Source organism: Solanum dulcamara, chromosome 12 (assembly GCF_947179165.1).
Source record: "Solanum dulcamara chromosome 12, daSolDulc1.2, whole genome shotgun sequence".
NCBI lineage: Eukaryota > Viridiplantae > Streptophyta > Magnoliopsida > Solanales > Solanaceae > Solanum > Solanum dulcamara.
Genome location: NC_077248.1, coordinates 35966736 through 35987213, shown reverse-complemented (window position 1 = coordinate 35987213; position 20478 = coordinate 35966736). Strand labels below are relative to the sequence as shown.

The 20478-nt window shown below is 37.5% G+C and overlaps 1 pseudogene; it reads left to right on the top strand.

Moving 5' to 3' along the window:
- The first annotated feature begins 1202 nt into the window (after positions 1-1202).
- LOC129877928 (5S ribosomal RNA) lies at positions 1203-1324 on the top strand (annotated as a pseudogene).
- Positions 1325-20478: the final 19154 nt, after the last annotated feature.

Sequence of the window (20478 nt, the reverse complement as noted above, 5' to 3'; positions counted from 1 at the left end):
TACATGCACGTATATGCATTGTTATGTGATATGTGGATCGGGCCGTCGTTCCTTGACATTATTATATGATATGCATGTATACAGATCGGTCCATCATTCCTCAGCACTAATATATGAGATATGGATCAGGCCATCGTACCTTGGCATTATCATACGATATATAGATCGGGCCATCATTCCTCGGCATTATTACATGATATATGGATCGGGCCATCATTCCTTGGCATGTGCTTGGTATATACATGGATAGGGTTGTATGTTCCTCATCACTAACATCATATATATGCCTATCATGATATATGATGTGTTTGTAACACCGAGTCCCCTAGCGGGATAGATACGGTGCATGATAATGGTATACAAGACTTTATTTTGTGAGGTGCAGGTACAGTACCCTTTTAAATGCCATACTTGGTTTCTTGCATCCCTGTTTCAGTTATTATATCAGTTATGTTATAATTATATACTCAGTACATGTATCTACTGACCCCCCTTTCTTTGGGGGGCTGCATTTCATGCCCGCAGATACAGACGTTTATTTCAGAGATCTGTCAGCTCATGATTTCCACTCACCTATGATTGGAGGTGCTCCACTATTCCGGAGCCTAGTTTTTTTCTACTGGTCCTCCAGTGTATATATGTATTTGTTTATTCAGGGGTACGGCGGGGGCCCTGTCTTGCCATATGTTACCGTACTATTCTTAGAGGTCTGTAGACATGTATATGTGGGTTGTTCATGAGTTTATTTTGGCTGTGCCTATACGACATATTGTAAATATTTTTACGTTATGGCAGCCTTGTTGGCTTGCATTCTCTTCAATGATACGATATAAATAAAGGAGGCTACATGAACATGAAAAAGTTTTAATCCATTGGGGTTTGGGGGGTTTTGTCACATTACCCATAGTTCAATTTGGTTATATTTGAAAGTTACATATATGGGGGTCCAGGTCGGACCCAGTCGCAGCCCACGGGTTTGGGTTGTGACAGATCTAACAGAAGGTATATATATGGTGCAGCATGTTAAATTGTTGGAATAGAATCATTTGCTTGTGAATAGTTGAAAATAAATAGAGGATGACATGGATACACCCTGAAAGGGGGGGAGTGGACAAGAGAAGTACAAGCATAAGAGAAAATCAATTGACGCTGTCATATGTAAATGGGAACATTTAAACTTGAAATGAGACCCCATAATATATGGATGCGATCATACCAGCACTAACGCACCGGATCCCATCAGAACTCTGAAGTTAAGCGTGCTTGGGAAAGAGTAGTACTAGGATGGGTGACCCCCTGAGAAGTGAAAGAGGAAATGAAACACAAGTATTTATACCTATTCCTAACATCTACAAGTAATCCTAACCTTTAGAACTCTGCTATTGATTGCTCGATAAAAGTATATGTCATGGCAACGGGATAAGAGAACTCTCCATATAGTAGGTATAAAGATTGGGATAAAGGTTTTAGTTCACATTCGAGGATGAATGTTCTATAGGGGGGAAGGATGTTACACCCCGTACTCTGGTACCTCGGAACGCTTCTTAAGCTTCTTAAGTTTCTGGGAAGGCTCTTACGTTTCTTAGAAGTTGTCATGTGAGTTGGATAATCTATAATGCTATCAAATAATCCTAAAGAAATAAGAATGAGATGCTTCATAATAGGGAAGATTGGAAATAGGGTTATAAGAATTCGAAAGGAGTTGGAGGTCGAGAAATGAGTCGTAGGACTCGATTGACTCGCGTAAGCTACCAACTTGGATATCCTACATAATTAATCTTCTTGAGTATACGTCGAGCTTTAGTAGCAAGGACTATGCATATTCTCGAAGTGAGATGAGATTACAAACTTACGATAGGGAGAAAAAACTAATTTTTGAACTTACGAAAGTGAAGTAAGCAGGTGACAAGAAAGTAGGTGACTCACCTAGTTGAGGTGGACCCCCCTCCCATATGCCACGTCGTAGCACATGAGTGGCCGCATGGTGTGAGATTGTGGCTTAGGGGCTGCCACGTGTCACCCCTAGGGTATTCCACGTGTCCCATCTTAAAAAGGGTATATATACATGTAAAGATGACTAATCTCTCATCTTTTCTTCATTTGAGACTTGGAAAAGTTAGGAGCAAACTTGAAAGAAATAAAGAGAGCTGCGGCAGCAACCAAATAAGGTAATCCCTCCATTTTCTATTTGATAATTAATTATTCAAGGTATACTACTATTAAATAACGGTGTTTAACCATATAAAATTTATCGTTGGGGCAATGAGGAGGTTTTTGTTCTTGTTAAGAAACCTGTTTTTGAATAGGACTTCTGTTAGTAATACTAGTATAACTCCTTGTGTAAATCTTCGTTTTAAGTGATTCAAGATTTTTTGGAAAGATATTTCATAGAGATATAACTTTCATTTATCCTCAAAACTACAGTTTTGCTTTTATCTGCTCGAAAAAGGGTGATGAAGTATGGGGGAGGTGCTGCCTAGATTTTGTTTTGGAAATCCTACAAGGACTGTTGTTGGTATTTTGGGCATATCATTTTGTACAAAATTGCTATAGGGGTGATTCAAAATTATATGCGACCTTAAGACACATGTATATAACTTTCCTTGAGTCCACCAATCCTTTTTCCCTCAATTACCCCTTAGAAACTAAGAGACAATACAAGACAGTAGGCTGTCCAGAATTCACGTTTTGATAGTTTTGGCGAGTTTGATACTTAAATTATAGTCGAAGCAAGGTTTTGCCCTTATTGTGTGTGGATAAAGGTGCATGGTGATGTGTTGAAGGGATTAGGAGTGTTCAAAATGAGGTGTGGGAGCTTCTGGTTTCAGCCACACGACCCTCCGTTTCATAGGGTTAAAGGTTTTACGAGATAGAGACTAAACACCCTATTTTGGTATCGTAGTTTTGAACGAGTGTTTGGAGTTTGTATCTTGTAATGTTGAAGTAAATTACTTGTATATGTATTGCAGGTTGTTGTTTTTATTTGGATGTGGTAATTAGGTATGTGATTGGAAGTCGGATAGGGCATATTATAAGGGAGATGCTGCCCGATTTCAGTTAACTTCTTAACCAATTAATAAACTACTTGAGAAAGACTCCTAAGGAAATGATCCCTATGGATGCTTGGTTGTAGTTTGAGAAGCTGGAGAGTCGAAGGTTATTAATATGAGTATTATTTTTATGATCAAATAGGTTCAGAGGACGAAGAGACAATTCGGGTTAAAAGCAATCGATAAGAGGTATGTAAAGCCTATTCTTTCTCTTCTTTTGGCATGTCTTCAAGTTAAGTAATGAATGGTGTGATATTGAGGGTAAATCTGCTCTTAAATGCCAAGTGTAATTCACAGCCCTTATTTACTTCTTGATGAAATCTCTCTCACAGTAATTGAACTAAGGCTTCCCAAGCTTTCCATACGTTAGGAAGTGATGGGCAGGTAAAGCTATCCTTCCTTTCTCTTGAGATGTATTTGGTAGGTTATGATGCCATGGTTGTTCACCGAGCCCCGTGATGGGCCGAGTATGAAATATGTATGTGATGACCACAAAAAGGAAAGTACAGACTATGAAGAGTTCATTCTCTTTCTTCTTTTAGCATATCATAGCTGTAAGTTAATCATGATATGATCTCTGAGATAACTCCATTCCTAAGTGTCTCTTATTCACTTTTGGACGTTGAACTCTCATAGTAGTCGAACTACTTTCCTAGAACTTTCTATATGTTAAGAAAGTAACGAAGATACAGGCTCCTAGTCTTAGAGATTATATGACAACAAGTGCTTCTGATTTCATAAGCGATTTGGCCTTACTTTAATACTTGTCTAGGGGACCCGAGATTCTAAATGACATAGACCCTAATGGCATTTAACGGGAACTTGAGAGGTCCACCCTACTACTCGGGTTCTCAAATGATAGCTTAATTTTCTTATATGGACGAATCTTGGATAATGATTTAGCTTGCATATGGTTACTTACTACTCTGCTTGTGCATATGGTTTACATATCTTTTACCAAGTTCCATAGAGGGTCGGGTACGACCGAGTCCCAAAAGGGGGATGGGTATGATATAAGATAATATAAATATTCATCGAGTCCCAAAAAGGGTCGGGTATGACCGAGCCCCACAAAGTTGCCAGGTATGCTATGTAAATGCGATAATAAGACAACATGATTGTAGACCGAGTCTCATTAAAGAGCCAGGTATGGTATATTTATGCATATGGTGACATAAGGATAGATTTGTAACACCTAGTCCCGTAATGGGCCAGGTGTGGAATATGATACTGAGATACATGACCTCATTTTAGGAGGTGCACGTAATGTGATTTATTAATTGTTATACTAGTTCTCTGCATCCCTGTGTCAACTATACTTTCCTTGTGGTATTTTGTGCTTTACATACATAGTACACATATCGTACTAACCCTTTCTTTTCAGGGGGCTGCATTTCATACCCGCAGGTATAGATGCGCGCTTTGGGGATTCGCCAACCTAGGGTTCCACCTAGCAAGTTTGGGAAAAGCTCCATTGTATCTGAGCCTAGCTTTTGGTACTAAACCTCTGTTGTAACTATTTGTTTATTTAGGGGTACGGCAGGGGCCCTATCCCGCCATATGTTATCACTAATACTCTTAGAGGTCTGTAGATACCTGTGTGGGTTATGTGTATATATGCATGTTCAATTATGCCTATATGACTTATATTTTGGGGTGACCTTTGTCGAGGTAGCCTTGCTGGCTCGCATATGTGTTTATAATGGGACGAACCCCCAAGCTACGATAGCCTCGCCGTCTTATAAGTTATGTTGCCTATTAAAACATTATGGCCCAAACAGGCGACAGGTTTACTTGCGGTTACCATGAGTATATGTGGGTGTCCATCTCGGACACCTAGTCATAGCCCACAGGGTTAGGTGGTGACATCTACCACCACAAACTATGGTGCCCATAACGGGTCATGGGGGGCCTTGTGGTGGGCAACCTTCCGAAATCCCTTTTTCAAAAAAGCCAAGTCCCTCACCACTGAAGGTACCACATACCGTGGTTTCCTTTACAATTTGTGGAGATGGTCCATATTGGATGCGAATTCAGTTTTAATGAGGGTTGTTTTAGTCTTTTTCCTATATCTCATTAATGAATGTGGATGATTTTTAGAACTAAGTTCAAATATATTAACTACCCTATAGCCTTCTAATTCTCTCATTCTCTCCATAACTCCTAAAACCCCAGAGTTTTTTCTCCTAAGTCTTGTCTCAGGGTTTTCTTCTCTCTCAAGCAAATTCAAAAGGGTTCTTCAAGATCAAACTTTCATGCTCTATAATCTAGGGCTAATCAAGGTTAAGGTATATGGGAATTCATCCATGGGTATCTTTCACCCATGGAATCCCAATAATTTCTCCTCAATTCTCTTATGATTTCTTCAATTAAATGCCCTAATTTCATGATTTGCATTGGGTCTTCTCAATTATGGTATTCTTCAATGTTATTAGCCTAATTATGCATAATTCACATCATGTTGCATGTTTTCAAGTTGAATTTTATTTATCGATGCTATATTCTAGTTTCAAGTATGATTTATGAGATATAATCATGATTTTCAAGTTATAATTTATGAAAGTTATATGAATGAATTTAAAGATGCTTTATGCAAAGAAGATTATGAATGATGATTTTTCAAGCAAGTAGACGCATGGGGTGACTTAGGATCCTTAATGAGGAAGGTGACCTAAGACCCTAACTAATGATGTTTATATGATAAAGTACGTGTAATGATGGAAGTCTTACGCCCATATTGCATGATGATGAATTAAATAGAAGGGTGACTCAATATCCTTCATGGTGACTTAGTACCTTAATGAAAAAGGTGACTTATGACCATAATGGAAAGGTGACTTGAGATCCTTAATGATCTATTCCTATGACCTTGCTTATGAAGTATGACTATGAAAAGCTTATGATTTATAAAAGCATGATTTTTGATTTTAAGTATGATATGTATTCCATGGGTTGATATACTTAGCACTGAGTAGACTTTGAGGTAGGGCCTCGACTTAAGCCCTAGCAGCAATCTCTAGTCTCTTCAAATACGATGCCATCGTAGGGTTGCCAATATGACCTATCTAGTGGATCTACATACAACACATGATGATTTTAATTAGATGGAGCTTACCTTGGCAAGTAGCCTCCCCCCTTCTCGATGTGAGTATTATCGGATTCCATATAATAGCTCACATGATCATAACATCAGTTACGTTTATCTCCCACATATGTAAGTCCTTATGATGATTATAAAGTTTTGATGTATTGACCAATGAAATATAGGTTTTAATATTTTCATGTTTACTCATGTTCTTGATGTTATTGGTCTTGCATCACTGATTAATATTGATTATGTCTCATGAATATTGTTCATGCACATTCTCACATACTTATGTGCATTCCATGTACTAAGGCATATTTTTTACCTATATTGTATCATAATGTAGGGGCTGGCAATCAAGTTTATCCTCTTCCCGCTCATGGTTAGAGTTTTACTATCTTCTTATTATGGTGAGTCCTCATGTTCTGACGATGAGATATTTACTTCTTTTGGTTTTAAGACTTTCTCTACACTTTATTTTAGGTGAGATAGGAGATTGTCTCATGCCCCCATGTAGTAGTAGAGGCATGTTAGATATTATGGAGTCTATGCTGTCATCCTCTCATTTTGAGACTTATGTTAAATTTGAGACTATGTTTCTATTTCATGTTTTTTCATTTCATCTACCTTAGATATGCTCATGAATGTTACTCTAAGAGACTTGGTTGGAATCCCTCGGGATTTTAATTATTGTGTTACGTGTAGGCCCTAGGTCGAGTCATGATAAACTTGGTATTAGAGCACAAAGTTCAAGTGTCTTAGGAAGTCTAATATGCCGCATCAAGTAGAGTCTTGTTCATCATTATGAAGTGCGCCAAATATATGAATAGAAGGCTATGAGGCATCTTAGGAAACATTTCACTTCTTTCATGATCTTATTGTGCCATAGAGTTTAAGTCTAAGGTTTCTACCTCTAACGCTTTCTCTTTGTTATTTTTGAATCATGCCTCCATGATGATATCCCATTTGAATGAATCTTATTGATGATGAGAAACATGATCCAAATGACCATGTGAATGAACAAGTCTCTAATGCAGAGTTTCGAGCGGCTTTTTAGATGTTAGCTCAGGTTGTGACCACTCAAGTGAATCGATAGGTGGTATCTCCTCAAAATGTGATTACTCCAGCTTCTAGAGTAAGATGCTTCACGAGGATAAACCCTCCCAAATTTCATGGATCCAAGGTTGATGACGATCTTGAAGACTTTATTGATGAGTTGTACAAGATTATGGGGATTATGGGAGTGTCTTTGGAGGAGAAGGTGGAATTGGCAGCCTATCAACTCAAAGGCATCACTCAAGTTTGGTAAACTCAATGGAGAGCAGAAAGGGTTGAAGAGAGTCTCATAGGTTGGGAAGAGTTTAAGGTTGCCTTTGTTGATCACTTTTTCCCACTTGAGTTAAGGAAAGATAGGTGTTGGAGTTTATCAATATTAAGCAAGGAAGAATGAGTGTGAGGGAGTATTCCCTCAAGTTCACTAAGGAAGCATGAGTGTAAAGGAGTATTTCCTCAAGTTTACTAAGTTGTCTAAATATGCTCCGTCTTTGGTAGCCGACTCTCGTACCCGAGTGAACAAGTTTATTTTGGGACTGTCAGACTTGGTTATGAAAGAGTGCCGAACCACCATGCTTAACAAAAAGATGGACATCTCTAGGTTCATGACCTATGCCGAGCAAATCAAAGGAGAACAACTTAAGTAGAGGAGTGTAATGGAGTCCAAGATGGCTTGGTATGAAGGTAGATTTTCTCATAACAAATCCGATGGTGATAATGAACTTTTCTGGCAAGGCCAAAAGTTTCATGGCCAAGTTTCTTCACAAGCTTCGAGGAAAAGGTTTGACAAATATCCTAGGCTAGAGATGTGTACTCACGGATCTCAATCCTAGGTTCATAAATTCAAAAATCCAAAAAAAAATGAAAATCTACCCAAATTTTCAAAAAATATATTTTGATTCGTGTTTTTGTTGTTGTTTTTGACTCTACATTCGTATTTACAAGTTTTTTTGTGTCTAAATCCAAAATTTGGGTTGATTTGGCGTTGTTTGGAAATTTCACAATTGTTGAGTTTGAAAATTCTTGAAGTGGGTTTATTGATTCGGGTTAAATTGGAACTTGAAAAGCATCAGGGTTTGTCATCCATAGCCAGGAGAGCATAAATCTCGAATTTCATAGAATTTGGATCTAAAACAAAGAAATTATAAAAATTTGAAGCTCATGTTGTTCATGTGTGATCCTTGCTATTTAAGCTCTACATGTACTTAAGTAGCTTAATTATGTAAAACATCCAAACCGGTAGCTTAAGCAAGTAGGTCGATTACCATAACTCATTATTTGGCCTCCAACTCCTTTCAAATCCTTCCAAACCTATTTCCAACCATCACTACTCACATAGAACTAGTCTATACAAAATATGGGGTATTACATCCTCCTCTCCTACGGATCATTTGGTAACATCATGGATAACATGGATCATATGGCAACTTTAGAGAAGCTAAAAAAAATGTTCTGATGTACAAAAGTATGGGGTATAACATCCTTCCCTCTTTAGAATATTCGTCCTTGAATGTTAAACAAACCCCCAAGATCTTATACAGATTTTGGAGAAATCTCTTTTATTGCTACAATAGATAGTTCCACCTATCAATCAGTGTAATAATTATAGGAGTTTAGATTACTTGTAGACATAGGGAACAAGTATGCATATTTGTTTCTCATCTCTTTTTCGGCTTCTCGGGTTATCTTTTCCCGATTATTATTTTTCCATAATATCTTGATGGAAGCCACGTCCTTAGTTCGCAATCTTCTAATCTGTCGATCTAGGATGGTGATAGGTTATTCCTCATAGGATAACTCCTCTGTTACCTGGGCATAATCTATGGGAAATATTCTGGATGGGTTGCCTATACATTTGTGGAGCATTGACATGTGAAAAACTGGATGTACTGCTTCCAAATCAGATGGTAGGTCCAACTCATAAGCAACCTTGCCTACCTTACAAATGATCTGATAAGGGCCAATGTACCTTGGGCAAAGTATACCTTTCTGACCGAATCTCATTACACCTTTCATTGGTGTCACCTTTAAGAATACCCAATCCCCAACTTCAAACTTTAAGTGTCGATGTTAATTATCTGCGTATGACTTTTGTCGACTCTAGGATACTAACAATTTCTCCTGAATGAACTTTACTTTATCAATAGCTTGCTGAAACATGTTTGGGCCTACTAGTTTAGTCTTACCAACCTCAAACCAACCAATAGGTGATCTGCACTTTCTGTCATACAAAGCTTCATATGGTGTTATCTGGATGCTAGAATAGCTATTATTATAGGAAAACTTAACAAGTGGAAAATGATTATCCCAGCTACCTTTGAAGTAAATAATATAGGCCCACAACCTATCTTCTAGCATCTGCATAGTGCGCTCGTCCTGTCCATGAATCTGAGGGTGAAATGTTGTACTAAGACTCACCTATGTTCCCAATCCCTTTTAGAATGATCTCCAGAAGTTCGTTGTAAATTAGGCTCTTCTATCTGAGATAATAGATATGGGAACCCCGTGAAGTCTTACTACTTCCTTGATATATAACCTCGTATAGTCCTGAGTTGAATATGTAGTCCTAACTAGAAGGAAATGGGCTGATTTTGTCAGCCTATCTACAATAACCCATATGGAATCATACTTCCATACAGTGCGAGGTAAGACTGTAATAAAATCTATATTAATTGCTTCCCATTTCCAAGTCGGGATTTCCATCTCCTGTAATAGTCCACCAGGCTTCTGATGCTCAATCTTGACCTGTTTGTGATTTGGAAACTGGGCTACGAACTCTGCTATGTCCTTTTTTATGCCATTCCACCAATATAAATATCTGAGGTCATGATACATCTTTGTTGACCTTGGGTGAACAAAATAATGGGCATAGTGTGACTCTCTCATAACCTGTTGTTGTAGTCCTACAATCTCAGGTACATATAACCTGCCCGTATACCTCAGCACTCCGTTAGGTATAACCTTGAATGGGGTTTTTTCCTTTTGAAAGTTTACATCCCTATACTGTGCCAGAATAGGATCCTTGTATTGGCGTTGCTTTACTTTTCCTATGATAGAGGATTCAGCAATTCCTCAAAGAGAAACTTCATTATCATCAAAACCAACTAAATGGATTCCAAGGTTAGCTAACTGGCAAATCTCACGGATTATCTTCTTCCGCTCTGGCTGTATATCTGCCAAGCTAACCATCGATTTATGGTTGAGTGCATCTGCTATAAAATTTTCTTTCCTTGGGTGGTATAGGGTGTTAACATCATAATCTTTCAGCAACTCTAACCACTTTTTTTGCCGTAAATTTAGCTCTTTTTTGGAGACTTTTGTGGTTCATGTAAATATCAACATGCACGCCCTATAGATAATGCCTTCATATTTTCAAAGCATGAATTATTGCTGCTAACTTCAGATCATGAGTAGGATAATTTCTTTCGTGACTCCTGAGCTGCTGGGAGGCATAGGCTATGACTCTATCATATTGCATCAGTACACAACCTAGGACAACACCGGAAGCATCACAATAAATAACGTAGCCATCTGATCCTTCAGGAAGAGTTAGAACAGGGGCCGTAGTCAACTTATCTTTCAGCAACTGAAAGCTTCGGTCACAAACATCGGTCCACTGGAACTTAGTAGCCTTCTAAGTTAATCTTGTTAAAGGCGCTGAAATAGAAGTATACTTCTCTATGAATCACCTGTAGTATCCTGCTAACCCCAAGAAACTACGTACCTTAGTAGGTGTCATAGGTCTAGGCCAAGTCTTTAGAGCCTTAATTTTTTGTGTATCTACTCGAATACCATCAATTCCAATAACATGTCCCAAGAATGCTACTGAAGTCAACCAGAATTCACATTTAGAGAACTTAGCGTATATTTTCTGTTATTGGAGCACCCCGAGTACCGTCCTCAAATGATTTGCATGCTTTTTCTCCAATTGTGAATAGACCAGAATATCATCAATAAATACAATCATTAACAGGTCTAGGAATGGCTTGAACACCCGATTCATTAGGTCTATAAATACTGATAGAGCATTGGTCAGCCCAAAAGACATTACTCTAAACTCATAATGTCCGTATCGGGTTTTGAACGCAATCTTTGGAATATCTGCTTCCTTTACCCGTACCTGCTGATAGCCTGACTGTAGGTCTATCTTTGAGAAACACTTAGCACCCTACAACTAGTCAAATAAATCATCAATCCTGGGGAGGGGATATTTATTATTTATTATTACCTTATTCAGCTGCCTATAATCAATACACATTCACAGAGACCCATCTTTCTTTCTCATAAATAGTATCGGTGCACTCCATGGTGATGTGTTGGGCCTAATGAAGCCCTTTTCTAATAGATTTCTCAGTTTCTCCTTCAACTCTTTCAGCTCGGTAGGTGCCATTCTATAGGGAGGGATAGATATGGGCTGAGTATCGATTAACACATCTATAGTGAACTCTATCTCCCATTCAGGAGGAAGACCTGGGAATTCCTCCGAAACTACATCTGGATATTCATTGACTACTGGAACTAATTGAAGAGTCGGTACCTCTGCTTCCAAGTTATGCACACGAACCAGATGATACATATAACCCTTTCTAACCATCTTCCTTGCCTTGAGGTATGAAATAAATTTACCTTCAAATTATTCTTAGGTCACAAACGAACTATTTAGCTTGTAAACTACTTGTTGTATGCATTGTACTTTTCAATTAAAGGTGAAGTTTAATTGTTGGACGTTGTTACTCTTCCATTTGAGCTTCTTCTAAGACAAATTGTGACTAGAAAATATTCTGGTCCTTTCAAATAAATCCCAAATTTTATGGCTCGTATATGCTTTTCTTTTTGTTTTTGCAATAAAATATCCCAATAAGAAAAATGCCTCTTACGGATAACATGGAGGGTATCTCTTATAGCTTTGATCCAACATTATAAATTTACCCTATCGATATCAACCTCATACTTACACTATTATTATCAATTCAATAATTAACTTTATTTCTCAAAGTCAGACTTGCAACTTGGTCAAATCTTATTATTATTGTCGACCCGACCTTTTAAGACATGTTACAAACTATATCTCATTCTCTTTTTATTTCTAGGAACTTTTGGCAGAGTTTCCTCTATATTTCTTACTATATCAAGACTTGCACGCAGGAAATACCAACAATGCCTCATAGGGCTAACACATACATATATAATATCATATCATAGCCACACAGGGCTCCCTATATCAATCACAAGACGAAAATGACAAAATTGCCTCATATATCCAACACAAACTATACTTATCACTCTTTCCTATTCACTTTCTGTTTCCATCTTTAACTACAGATTTCAAACATACCTGTATCATTCATACTATGTTTGACATATATTCCATTTACAATTACTGGTTCCTTTAACTTTCTTTGCACACACTTTCTAACTAGACTTATTTGCGACATATACAGTCAACCCATTTCCTTACTATACTTTACCATAACTTGCCATAATGATGGCCAATTTTCCATTCCGTATATACAAATTCTCATTATATTCCCTTGCTATCCAATTTTCACCTGTAGGTGCAACTATTTTCCATCCTAGTTTGCAAAATTCCCACGGGTGAGAACGTCTTGGTCACTGTTACTCATAAATACTTGGTTATTGACTCCATTAATTTCTGCTTGATGCTATTAGGTAACAATCTATGGCAAATGTACATGTAGTAAATTTTGATAAGGTCTCCTATACATGTAGTCGATTAGTCCCTAGTCCAATTCGGTGATCTAGGAAGTGAAGTGTACTCCTCATCATAGTCTGTCTTCCATCTACTTATCTGCCCTTCATCGTCTTCTTCATTTGAATCCGGGGAATATATATGTAACTCCTGGTTTACTAATGACTAGGATAGGGGCTGGAATATTCTATAACACTTACCGAGGTAGCTGACCTGACGTGGTGTCCTGTCATAAGAGCAACTGGTATGGCTTCAGGGAATACCTCCATGGATATCAAAAATTATGGGGAATTGTGGTTGGGTCCTCTGAGGGGTCAGTCTCGATAGAATAACTGAGACTCATCCTACTTGATCCTGGAGCCTGAGGTCCAAAATTTACCTTAGGGGCCTTCTTCGGACCTCCACTATCTAAATCTGGCCTCTTCATTTTTTGCAATTCTGCACCTACCTACAGGAAAAGAGGACAGAAACAATCTTTCCTAGGTGCAGGCTTTATCGCATGATAAAAAATAGAAGGAAGGATAATATCATAAGTATCCTGTAACCTTCTGTTTATAGATGTGGTGCACAACACACCGATAAACAAGACTCTACTAGACATGGTCTATAGACATTATGATGATGAACTACTCTGATACCACTTTTGTCACGACCCAAGCCTGTAGGCCATGACTAGTGTCCAAACTAGACACTCACGTACACCCCTAGTAACTATAATCAAACCACGTATAATTTAAAACTTAAGGAAATAGAATGTTATCTCCAAATTGTCACATATTCATATATTAGCACAACCTGTCCCCTGAGGAGTCACAACTTATATATAGGTAACGCAGTACATAAGCCGATGAGGCTGTCATAGCATATGGGGTCATCTCGTTATATATGTGTATGCGAATCGACAAAGCTACCACTATGAAAAGGAACATCCCAAAATATAAGTCATACTAGCACAGTTGAACATCATCTATATACAACCCACACATATGTCTACAGACCTCTAAGAGTATCAATAGTACCATATGGCAGGACAGGGCCTCATCGTACCCCTGAATAAACATATATATATACATCAAAAGGGGTCTATACCAAAAGTCTAGGCTCTAAGACAAAGGAGCACTCCCAGATAGCTGAATAGGAATCCTAGGCTGGCGGATCACCGAAGCTAGTACCTATACCTGCGGGCAAGAAATGCAGCCTCCCGAGGAGGGGGTCAGTACAAGATATGTACTAAGTATGTAAAGCATGAAATATGATAGGAAAGATCATAACTGAAGTAGAGAGTCCAGGAGACAAGTATAATAATCAAGAGCTCACTGTACCTATTCCTTACGAAACAAATCATGTATATTATTATCATATACCACCCGCCCCATTATGGGACTCAGTGCCATAATTATATTATCATATTATCATATCATTATCTATATATATATACCATACCCAGTCCCTCTAGTAAGGGACTCGATTAATAAAGTTGTGTACATGTATACTGTACACGACCCATCATGGGACTTAGTTCCATAACTATATCATTGCATTATCATGTCATCATATAGTGCACCCGACCTTCTAGTGAGAGACTCGGTGGATAATGTAGTAAATTGCGCGTGATATCATACCCAGCCAGAGACTCGATGAAAGAAGTAATAACAACATACACGAGCAGAGTAATGAGTAACCATATATAAATTAAATCATCATCTAAGACTCAATAGAATAAGTAGAATAAACTCGCACTTGAGTATTAAAGGCAATAATCATATTAAATACCCCTTGAATGTCACTATGGACAATATCAAATGGAGCCTCAGGAATCATAGACATGTATCAAGATAATGCGAAACAACTTATGGAATCAGAGACATTTATCATCATAGAGTCTTTTGGAATAGGAGCTTATACATCCAATTACTATTCACCATATAGAAGGATCAAGGGCAATAGCTCAACTACTTTAAGAGTTTTACCATCAAGAAGTGAATAAGAGTCATGAATCATACTCAGAGCTTATGAATGGAATTACCCCCAAAGCTCATATCATATATCACTTATATCGAAGACATGACAAAAGAAAAAAGGGATAGCTTTACATACCTTTAGCGCTTATTCGCAACACGATATGTATACACTGCCCGAAGTATCTCCACTTATATTAAGATGTCAAGAACTATGCTTAAGTTACTTTAAACTCCAAAATGTACTCTAATATTAGTAACTCCTTTCTAGAAAATTAGGCGATGTTTCCCTTATGTTCAAATCAACTTCACAACAACTAAGCCAACATTAATACCTACACGTTCATGTACTATATCAAATCGAGGCTATTCGAGAAAAGACTCGAAAACATGTCGGCCAGCCCCCATGCTATAACGAATCATCCCACACATAACATTTGATCATAACCCTTTAACCAACAACTCAGCCAACATGCAACGCAACATGTAAGTTTAGTTATTAATAATCTTCCAAGCTCAACAAGAACAACAACGTACCAAAACAGTCCCCAACACGGCCCAAATGGAAATTAACATTAACATATACAATTCCCTTTACTTTTAACACATAATCCATAGTCATATAAGCAAAACAACAATCAACCCAATTTAGTTTACGCAATTCCGATTCTGCCCGAAAGTCTTACGAACACCGATGAATATACCAACCAAACCACATATACTTCTTATATGCTATCTCATATAATATTTCAATCCAAATTCGTGACTTATACCATCCCACACGTGACCACCACATCATTAATTCATGTGCAATAAAACCATATTAATATAACCACAAGTCCCGTAATAGCCCACAAAATGAATTCAACCTAAACTTTAACCATTTAATTCCTTTACTCACACCACATAATTTATGATAACAACAACCAAAATACTACTTAAAATTAATTCATCAACTCCATCTATAACAACCCTTCTTATGTGGTTCAACAACACTTTATCAACCTTTATAATTTCATGGATTCAATTTATATTTACACATTTATAATATGTCTAAACCCTTATTAGAATGTGTAAAAATATGATTAGACCTTACCTTTGCAATTCGATTAACTCGATTTTGCTGTTTCTAGGATCACGCCACATTGTTGTAGACTTTCTAAAGGTGGGATTACCTTGTAAAGATTAGTTTTGGATCACTAATTAAGGCTGCAAGTTCAACTAGCCATGGCTGAAGTTCCAAGTCTCTCTATCTCTCTATTTTTCTCTAAGTTAGGAAGAAGAAGAATGAGCTAAAAATGAGCTCTTAGTTATTAGTAGGCTTATATATGCTGTCCATATAGGGTTGATATGTGTCCATTATGGACATGTCATTAATTTAGGCTTATCTACACAGCTCTTAAGAGTGACACGTGTCTATCCCCTAAGGGTGACATATTTTTAGTCCCTACACATGTCCAGCCCCCAAGGGTGGTACATTTCTAGCTCCTATATGTGTCCATTCCATCCATGCTCCAACCAGCTGATTCCACATGTCTTGGTGGGGTCCACTTAGTAGGTGCATCACCTACTTACTCTCTTTCATAGGTTCATAATCTAGTCCCACCTTAAGAACCTGTGTGATCCTTGCTACTTAAGCTCGACATGTACTCAAGTAGCTTAATTATGTAAGACATCCAAACTGGTAGCTTAAGAAAGTAAGTCGATTACCACAACTTATTATTTGGCCTCCAACTCCTTTCAAATCCTTCCAAACCTATTTTCAACCATCACTGCTCACATAGAACTAGTCTATGCAAAATATGGGGCATTACATCCTCTCTTTCTTCGAATTATTTGGTAACATCATGGATAACATGAATCACATGGCAACTTTAGAGAAGATAAAAAATTGTTTCAATGTACAAAAATATGGGGTATAACAGTTGGATCGTGACAAAAGTAGTATCAGAGCAGTTCATTCTCAGAGTATTTACAGACCTTGTCTAGTAGAGTCTTGTTTATCGGTGTGTTGTGCACCACATCTATAAATAGAAAGCTACAGGACATTTAGGATATTGCCTTTTTTCATATCTAAGATCGTGCGATAGATCCGAGTCGTAGGAAATAAAATTCCTCATACTAATCTTTGATTTTAGCAGAAGGACGACATCGACAGAAGGAAGTGGCTGACGATATTAGAAGTTACAAAGAACGCATGTAAGCAAAGGCATGAAATATATATGTTGGGTAAGGTATTGAAGTACGATTGAAATATAAAGTTAAAAATTAAAAGAAAAAGTAAACAAGAAAGTGTAATAGGTGCAGTTCTAGTTGGACATACGAGGTAATATTTTCATACTGTTGTTAATATTGAGCGCCATGTGTGACTGTGATATGATATGATATGATATATATATATGATATGTTGGCCCTGTGAGGCATTATTGATATTTTGGCCCTGTGAGGCATTATTGATATTTTCTCTGTGCAGATTTTGAGATAGTAAGAAATATAGAGGAAACTCTGCCAAAATATTTCTAGAAATATGAAGAGAAAATGAAATATAAGTTCATAAAATGCCTTGGAAGTTGATACCAATAGCGTAAATTTGTTATGTTGGATTAAAGCTTTAAGAAATACCCTTCATGTTATTCGTAAGGGGCACCATTCTTATTTGGAAAATTTTATTTTGGAAAAAGCCTATATGAGCAGCAAAGTTTAGAATTTATTTGAACGGACCAAGATACTTTCCAGCCGCATTGTTTCCTTAGAAGAAGCTTATATGGAAGGGAAAAAATGTCAGGTAATTAAGTTTCACTTCTATTGAAAAGTAAAAAGCCCTCAATAATTAGTTTGTGAACTAGATAATTTGTTCACGTCTCAAGAATAAACCTGGAGGTAAACCATGTGAATCAAGCACTAAGAAGTCCTGTGGTGCTTTTCAAATTCTAGTTTCCTTTTAGTGGTAGTTGGGAAATGCTTCACGATAACATTTCATTAGTTCTTAACCAACTAATTAGAGATGGAATTTGTGGAAGGAAAATATAAACTTGTGAGCTATTAAGGATAATATTGATCAGAAGGGGTGAAGGGTTGAGTACTCCTAGTACAGGGAGTGTAATTAAAACATAGTAAGAACTGTGAATAAGGTTAAGAAGTGTTACGTTATAGGATGGATTATAAACAAAATATAATGTGAATACCATAAGAATTGTTATAGAAATGAGTAAAGCCTAGCAAGGAAGTAACTAAAGGATATGATGTGATTTGTGGGAAATGGAAAATCAAGTAAAGAACGAATAAGAAAGACTTACAAAGTTCTATAGGAAAAGTTCAGAATAGAAAGTCAAGTGGTAACAAAGGTGAAGGTGAACAACAAGATAGAATGAATGCCAGAGATGATTGGTATGATAAAAACAAATAGATATGAAGAGAATATGTTTTGAAAATAAGAAAGGGGTTATGTTATACCCCATATTTGTGTACCTTGGAATGCTTCTTAAGCTTCTTAAGCCTTGAAAGGTACTTAAGTTTTTGGAAGGGTTCTTAAATTCTTTGAGCTTCTTAAAGCTTCTTGAGCTTCTTAAAAATTACCATGTGAGATGGATAATCTATAATGCTATCAAATAACTCTAAGGAAGGGAGAATGAGATACCCCATAATAGAGAAGATTGGAAATAGGGTTGTAAGAATTTAGAAGAATTTGGAGACCAAATAATGATTCGTAGGACTCGACTTACTTACTTAAGCTACTTGAGTACATTCCAAGCTTACGTAGCAAAAATTACATAAGTTCATAAAGTAAGACGAGATTATGAACCCACGAGTGATAAAAGAAGGTGACACATGGAAGCATGGGAGAGTTCCATGTGGAAGAAGCTAGAGCAAGGGTTCCTCCCCCCCCCCCCCCCACATTCCATGTGGCAGCTCATGGTTGAAGGAGGTGGTGTGTTGGCCCAATGAGGGCTTAACACGTGTCACCACTTTGGGGTTTACATGTGTCACCCCTAAAGTAGCCTATATATATATATATATGTTTTATGACTTTTAGCCTCATTCTTATCCCATAAGTTCCATACTTCTCTAGAAAATTCAAGAGGAAAAAGGAAGAGAAGAAACCCTAGAGCTAGAGAGAAACTAGTGGCGGCCACTAGGAGAAAAAGGTAAGTTTTCCAATTTCATTCCGTGAATTGAGTATTTAAGGTATACCATGATGGTATGAAGATGTTAGTAACGTAAATTTATAGTTTGGAGCAGCACCAAAAGTTTAACAAACATCCACAAAGTTTTAGCCGCACTAAAAGAACTTCTGAGGCGAGTTTTGGCAAGTTTTGGCGAGTTTTGGGCAAGATAATATTTTCCCTTTCAAATTGGAGTTTATAATGTTGTTATGAAGTATATTAAATGTCTTAAATGAGGCTTTAAGTGGAAAACTTGTATAAGGATGCTTGCCGTTAGAAACAAACTAAATTGAAGTCATTATAGTTAAATCGAGGTCGAGTAGTGTGTTGTGATTGTGGTGCTGCGGTTGCAGCTGGTTGGATGGCATGTTTAAGGGCTGGAAAGTGTTCTAAAAGGGTTGTGGGTATGCTGGTTTCAGACACACGACCCTCTGTTTCATATGGTTAAAGGTTTTATGAAACAAAGATTAAAAACTCTATTTGGTATCGTAGTTTTGGGCGAGTTGTGTTGAATTTTTACTTCATTGTATTGGAGTGATTTGATTGTATATAGCTGTTGCTTGTTGTGTGTAATATGTCTGCTAATATTAGAATTAGGGTAGGGCAATCTATAGGGGAGACGCTGCCCGATTTCTGCCAACTTCAGAACTAGTAGTAAACTAGTCGAGGGAAATGGATAAGGAAATGATTCCTATGGATACTTGGTTTTGGATTTGGGAGTTGGAAAGTGGAAGGTTATTAATCTTAGTATTTCTTCCATGTTAAATAGGTTCAAAAGACGACGAGGCGAACGTGCTGAAGGGTAACCCATAAGAGGTATATGAAGCTACCTTTTTTCTCTTGGCATATTTTTGGCATAAGTATGTAAAACTACCTTTCTTCTCTCTTGATATGTCTTTGACATCAGCTATGATGTTATGATGAAATTGTTACACCCCGTACTTTGGTACCTTAGAATGCTTCTTAAGCTTCTCAAGTTTCTGGGAAGGCTCTTAAGTTTCTCAAAAGTCGTTATGTGAGTCGGATAGTTTATAATGCTATCAAATAACTCCAAGGAAAGGAGAACGAAATGCTTTATAATAAGGAAGATTGGAAATAAGGTTATAAAAATTGGAAAGGAGTTGAAGGCCGAGAAATGAGTCTTAGCACTCGATTGACTCGCGTAAACTACCAACTTGGAGGTCTTACATACTTAAGCTACTCGAGTGCGTGTTGATACTAAGTAGAAAGGAATACATAGGCTCTTAAAGTGCGACGAAAATACGAACCCACGAAATAGAAATAAGGAAATGACGCACCTACTTGAAGCAAGTAGGTGACTCACTTACTTGACACATGGCAGCACGTGATAGTTACACATGGCATCACATGAAAGTGACATGTAGCAGCAGGTGACACACCATGGGGTGGATCCCCCCCCCACCTGCCATGTGGCAACCATGGATCGGTTGCATAATTG